This window comes from Siniperca chuatsi, linkage group LG9 (genome assembly GCF_020085105.1).
Source record: "Siniperca chuatsi isolate FFG_IHB_CAS linkage group LG9, ASM2008510v1, whole genome shotgun sequence".
Classification (NCBI taxonomy): domain Eukaryota; kingdom Metazoa; phylum Chordata; class Actinopteri; order Centrarchiformes; family Sinipercidae; genus Siniperca; species Siniperca chuatsi.
This window is the reverse complement of record NC_058050.1, coordinates 10,801,954-10,809,083: the sequence shown is the minus strand read 5'-3', so window position 1 is coordinate 10,809,083 and position 7,130 is coordinate 10,801,954. Positions and strand designations below refer to the sequence as shown.

Genomic DNA, 7,130 nt, shown 5'->3' with positions numbered 1-7,130 from the left:
CTGTATTATCAGAACTTTTGCCTTTTTGTTAAATATGATTTGAAGCTTTTTTAGTCTAAGTGTGCTTCTAGTACACTACAGTAATAGCATTACTACAGTAATGCTATAATGATCTGTCTGAAGGATACACTACAAATGTTACTACAGGCTACACTATCGTGGAGGTATATCATAATAAATCACTGGAAATAAAAAATATAGACCTACACTAAACTTCCATACAGTCATTGTAAACCCATTAACCACAGAGTCTCCAGAGAAGTATTAAAGTCATGCCATTTTTTTTGACATCTTGGCAAGTTGGAAATGCTGGGCAAAGCTTTGTTTCCAAGGTAACATGATGGAAAATTCTGTTTGCTGACACAGATTAGCACTGTGGTGAAAAAGACTGAAAATGTAATCGTGGAACCATTATCTGTAAATGATCATTGCAGTGTGACTGTGTCATTTTAACAGTGAAGTGTGGTATAATGTCAAACAAAGTTAAACAAAGAACTAAAGTAATACTGCAATATATTTACGATGGATGCAATATAAATATCACAGCAAAACTATTATCATATCAGTAGCCATTAAAGGTCAAAAATTTACCAGCGAAAATCACATACAGTAGTAATGCTACAGGAGAAGGAAAATATCATAAATCACGTTAAGGTCAATGCACTGTATGTGCAGTGCTACACAATATGTCCCTGCAAGACAGATTATACTGTTTTTTGTGCAGGGAGACAGCCACGTATTATTAAGTTATATTCATATATACACTGCCAGAGATATGCAGAATCTCGATTGACACTGCTGCTGCTTGGGGTATGTTATATATGTTGACAAAATCGTGCATCCCTATTCATATTAACTTTACATGCTACACTATACTATATTCCTTTCTCTTCTCTTACACATTAGGAGAGACGTTAGGCTGATTAAGATTATGCAATCCCACCTGCAACATCATGAAGTTGTAGATGCACTTTATCAGGCTTAAATGTTGTATATTTAGGACGATTTTGTCGGTCTAAAATCAAAGCATCAACATTTGGGCTATCTATTGTTTATACTATTAAAAATGAAAATGTTATCTATTATAGTAACTGATGCTATTTGCTTTGCTCTACAAGTAACATTACAGTAAATTATATACAATACAGTAGTTTCCATCTTAATTGAAAAACATTTCACTTCTTTTATGATAATCCGTCTTAAAAAAAGAAAGTCTGAGTTAGGCGGCGTGCAAAAACATGATGTAGTTCTTTGTATTTGACTAAGTGAGCACACTTGCAAACGTACTCAGTCGGCTACAGCTGACTTCTCAGCTCTATTATCATATCGTAGTTATTAATGTATGATTGACCTATTTAAGTAATGGTATACATTTATCATTCTCTATGCCTTGTGATTACATATTTATTGCTTGCACATGCTTCCTCTCCACCCTCTGTCCTTCTCTTATGTTTTTTCTCCTTTCTCTTTTTTTTCATCAACGCTCCCCCATTCTGTCTCTCCCTCTCTTCCCCCCTGCGACATAGCCTCTGTCTCTCTCTTTGCTGAGGTGGCTGTACCTGCTGTGACTTTGACAAAGTAGTCTCCACGCGTGTAGTGGTGTATATATCTGTGTGTGTACGTGTGTATATGTGGATGCAAGGGTGCACAGGAGTGTTTGTGTGCATGCATTGCTTGCACTAGCTTTATTTTTAGTGTGCAAATTTGTCTGACTGTTTTGCGTTTGTTTAAGCGTGCACATTGAACACATAAAGCGTGTGTGTGTGTGTGTGCGTGTGTGTGTGTGTGTGTGTGTGTGTGAACATACTGCACCAAATTAGCACCTACGTGCTACATCTACTTATGTCATACTACTCCTCTGTTTTGTCCTCCATTACCCCTCACTGTTCATCCCTTGCTCTCTTGTTCACCTTGTTTCTCCGTGTGCTCCTCTTCTGCTGCGCTCCTCCTACCCCTCCATCCTCCCTCCCCTTTGCTCCCCCACCTCCCTCTGCTTGTCCCGTCCCTCTCTGTCTCCTCCCTCATGTTTCCGCTTTCCTCTCTCTCTCATTGATAGTGAAGCATTTGTGACTAGAATACTGAGGAGCTAATCATTATTCACCAAGCACAGCGCAGTGCTTGGGCAGAATGTTAATTCTGCCCCCTCCCTCTGCCTTCCTCTCCCTTTCCCTCCCCTCTTTTGCGTGCTTTCCAAGCAATAGTTAACATGGAAGCCACATTTGTGTTCTACAAAGACAAAAGTAAGGAAACACTCTACAAATACACATTTGCAATTGCGAACGCTGGGCTCTTAACACCTACAGTGAGGTGTATGTGTAATGGTTGAGTAAGGTTTACATTGGTGCTGTGGATGGTTTTTGGAGTGTGTGTGTGATACATAGTTGTTATGTAAAAGCGCTCCACATCAATTTGTCAAGAGCAAAGTGGTGTGGGATGGAGATGAGAGAGACAGCTGTTGAATGCATATTTAGAGAGAGAAGGGAGACTAAAACAGAGAGTGACAGCAGACTTTCAGTGGATGCAGTGAGGTCAAACTCACCAGTAATATTAAGTTAAATTGGCTTATTGCATTTGCATGTTGGATTATCAATATAGTATAGTATAAGCATAAAAAGACAGAGGTATAATACGCAGACAGTCAATCTCACAGGGCAGATTCAGTGTCACCCAGTAGTGCTGGAAACCAAGAAAGGGGTAAATTAGACCAGAGGTAAATTAGACAACATAGACACACACACTGGGACTTCGGGGCATGTGTCAGTGTGTGTGATGGAATGGGAGAGACAGCACACGGAGACTCCTTCTGACTTCCTGAAAACTGCAGCTGTGGGTCACAGCCAGGGGTAACGCTGTGTGCGCAACCCTCCCAACCCTCGAACACACACACACGCCACATGCACAGAGCCTGATATAGAATTTAAAATTTGCAAGTTGGATGGAAGCAGAAACAATCATATCCCATTGTCCACACAGACACACCATAAAAAATATGCCATGGCCTAAGGGAACCTCTGGCGTGACATGGCTGCAGTCTAATAGGCTCAAGCGTGAGTGAGTAATAGGTGTTCCAGCACTGTCCGCCCACTGGACAAAGACATCTTGAGATGCACATTATTTTATGAGATGCAAAGTGAATAGGTGAAAACATGATGAAGCATTGGGTGGGGGGGCTGTCTGAGACCAAAGCAGAGGAGACAGCTCAGCATTGTCACACACTATATTTGCTTCCCTGTTTGATTAGGGGACAGCTTAGTGGACAAACCCAAGTTGATGTATCCAAAGGCTGAAATCAGCGGGTATTAGTCAATATGGGAGACACAAATAGGCCCTAACTTACGCCACTGTGTATTAATATTCTGTGGACTAAGTACAATTTTTGGTTGGACTGGAACAATGTGGATTAATTAGTAAGAGACACATGGCAGATCTAGTTGTCATTTTTTGTTTATTTAAAATCTAACAACAATCTTGTAACCTAACACCTCTTCTAAAGTCTTTTAAAGCACAATTTACAAATGTCACTGTAAGGCAACACAGTGTTGTCACTTGCAATTAAAGAGCCACCTCATGCACAGAGTGACAAAATCAATGATTCAACACACTGTGGTAAGTTTAATAGCCTTGGAGGACATGAAATGCTAAGGGAGCATTGGGGCTGCAAGGTTAAGAAAAAGATCTATATTGAAAAGGCTACTTGGACCACCAGAGAGGAACAAAGGCATCATAAGGCCAACGTCCCAGTCTCGTTAGTTGGGATGAGACAGCGTAGCGTGATAGAAGTGGGATATGGGAGTTAGGCAGTGACATCATATAGTGTGAGCTGCTTCTCTGGAGACTGCTGTCTGCTTGCAGTGGGCTCATGCTGTTGTGGAGTTGTGCCTTATATGAGTGAACATTATAAATAGTGAGGAGGATGTCAGCTCCATTCAAGGGAGTCCCACATGAAGTGTCAGGGTGCTCTGGTGAGAGGAGAGATGATTTTCAGCAATGTGTGAGTGTACAGTGTGTGTGTGTGTGTGTGTGTGTGTGTGTGTGTGTGTGTGTGTGTGTGTGTGTGTGTGTACGCCCAGTGGTGGAAGAAGTATTGTCATTTACTTAAAAGTGAAAATACCACAATGTAAAATATACTCCAAGTAAAAGTCTTCTATTCAAAATGTTACTCAAAATGTTACTTAAGTAAAAGTGTACTTGAAGTATCAATAGTACTCACTATGCAGAATGGCTCTTTCTAGAGTATTGCATTACTATTATATATGCATTAATGTGTAAACAGCATTTTATACTCAGTCAAAGTGGAGATCATGTCAACTACTTTATATACTGTATAGTATACAACTGTATAGTAAATGTATAAAAATGCATCATATTTTTTATGATGAAAACATGTTGTATAAGAAATTGTAATCTACTAATCAACAGCAACATTCACGTCTGGCCAGACAGTTACATGTCAATCCCCATCTCTCTCTCATTTCCTGCCATCTCTCTACTGTTGGCTGTCTGATATAGGCATACAAAACGCCCAAAACAAACAAGCAAACAAAAAAAGTAACTGTAACTATAGCTGTCAAATAAATGTGATGGAGTAAAAGTAGCGTAAAATGGAACTACTCAGGTCAAGTACAAATACCGCTGAATACTTCAAAATTCACTTGAGTAAATATACTTAGTTACATTCCACCACTTTCTACGGCTACATACAGGTTTGATCTAACCTCGTGCTGTGATAGGATTTATGCCTGTGTGTGTGTTTGCCTCTACTTCCCCCGCTTGTGTTTGTGCATATCAGTGACAAAATGTCAATATGTGCCTCAGTATGTGAGCCCAATTGTGTATTTACATCTGATTCTGCTGTGTGTGTGTGTGTGTGTGTGTGTGTGTGTGTGTAGATATGTACAGTATATGTTTGTGTGTGTGTCAGTGCGTGATGTGTGTCATAGGGTATGAGGAGAGTCGCGTGGTGGTGTGATAGTGTTTGTCACCCTGAGCATGTAGCCATGTCAAATTCTGTCAGGGTAGTTTACCCTGGCTAGGGATGTAACACATCCCTATGATTACTCTCTCTCTCGCTCCCTCTCTTTGTTGGTGTGTGTGTGTCTGTATGTCTGTTTCAGACAGTGTGTGTTTTCTTCATGGCCAGTTTTTTTGCCTTTCCCCTTATTTCAAATGCTTATCGCAGAGACTGACGGGGGGGAGTTGATATTCATCTTTGAGAAAAAATACCTAGGAGGGAGAGAGAGAGTAAAGGAGTGGGTGTTGGGAAGGAGGAGGGAGGGAGGGAAGAGAGTGGGAGGGTGCAGGGAGAGAGACAGAGAGAGAGAGAGAAAGAGCTGATTAGATTGGAGAAAGCCAAGGAGGTACGGGTATACTATTGAGCAAAGGGAGAGACAGAGAGGGGAGGGTGACTAAGTGAATGCAGTTCGCCGTTGCGTGTCGCGAATCACAGCAAAGTCCACAGGCAGGCAGACAGATTGGACCTGAATCAACAAATGGATACAGAAAAACTGGATGTACACTGCATATGAGGAGAAAATAAGAGAGGACGAAGAGTCTGCCTTCAAATCCTTTTATCTCTGCATCAGATACTGCTGTGAGGAACCCACAGGGAGGGAAAGGAAAATAGCGGACAACTCATTTCTCTCTAACATCCTTGGAAGCCGAGGAGCTGTGAGACAGAATAGAGTCGACTGTGGGACTCGCTGTGACTGAATATATGCTCAGTAAGTATTTGTATAGGCTGCAAATGTCATTTGTGTATGTGTATGTGAATTGATGCCTCTGGCTTGTGCACTGCCTCTGATGCTTTTTTCATGAAGAAAGAGAAAATAAGAGAGGAAGAAGGGAATGCAAATGCAATTGTGCTGCAATGTCTCTTCTACTATGATATGCTGTTTGCATCACTGAACAGCTTTTCTTTCCTCTAATTTAAACAACTACCCCAGACTTGACTCTGTTTGTTTGTGCCTTTTCCTCCACAGCGCTGGTGTGCATGTGTGTGTGTGAGTGTGTGTGTGTGTGAGCTGATAATAGCAGCCCCATTGGTATTCAGCGGAGGGAGCTCCAGGATCTCGCTGCGCCTTTCCCCAGGATGGGATCACAGAGCAGGGTTTGTGTTCGCCTGTGCAGAGCGCGCTGAAATGGGTGAGTGTCCGTCCTTCTCTTCCTCCTTTTTTCCTCTTTCTATTCTCTTTCACCTGTCATATTCTTGCTTCGTATGTCTCTCTGTCTACCTCTTGCAGTTATGTTCAGAGAATTTTCACCACTGATGGGTTTTCCCTTCGTTTCCTTGTGTCTCTCACCCACTCACCCTGTCCAACCCACCTCCCTACCACTTCCCCACCTGTTTCCCTCCATCCCTCCTTCCATCCTCTTTTCATCCAGCATCCATCTCTGCTCATCTCTTTCCCCCCCATCGAGACATAAACATGCCTGTCCAGTTTGCTGGATTTGGATGAAATCTGAATGGTTCACTTCAGTTTGTTGCTTCTCTCCCCCCTCTCCCCTATTCTCTCTCTCTACCCCTCTTCGCCTTGTCACCCCTCCCCCCTCCTTGCCTCCATCCCTCTCTTGGTCTCTTCAAGCTCCTCTCTACATTCTGTTTGAATTCAGACACACCGAAGTCGTTCGAGTGTCTTTCCTGACACAGGCAATGAATGGAGATGCTGTGGATGTGTGTGTGTGTGAAAGGATTGCTATTTCTGTGTCTGTGTCAATCATTTTGATAGCATTTCATGTGTGTGTGTCTGTGACACAATGCAGAGAGGGTGTGTGTTCAGCCTTAGTGTGTGAGATAGGTGGAACAGAAGGTTATGAAGTACTGTAGATCAATGTGTTTAATTGCTTCAGGCATGACAGCTGTGACACATATGTACACGCACAGACACGCACATTGTCACCCGTTTTACACACACCTCCGTCTTTGCAACCCTTGCTGAAATACCTGCTGCACACCAATTCACATCCACCTACATCTTTTCACATGTGTGACACAATAGCATGCCAACCAAAAATGGCTGTGCGCACAGACGCACTCACACACTGAGCACTAACCTAACCAGTAAGCCAGCACACACACACATGGTCTCATCCTAAATGGTCCAATGAGGATATGGATGTCACAGGAGGGTTAC

At 42.3% G+C, this 7,130-nt stretch overlaps 1 protein-coding gene across 4 annotated transcripts in view; it reads left to right on the top strand.

Moving 5' to 3' along the window:
* Positions 1-5,327: 5,327 nt before the first annotated feature.
* grik5 (glutamate receptor, ionotropic, kainate 5) overlaps positions 5,328-7,130 on the top strand; it is an 85,767-nt gene continuing 83,964 nt past the window's right edge. For 3 of the 4 annotated variants that reach the window (XM_044208831.1, XM_044208833.1, XM_044208832.1), the window contains exons 1-2: positions 5,328-5,720; positions 5,979-6,141. The gene's annotated coding sequence lies outside the window, so the exon portion shown is untranslated. The remainder of the gene's footprint in view (positions 5,721-5,978; positions 6,142-7,130) is intronic. The other variant, XM_044208830.1, reaches the window with a different exon arrangement.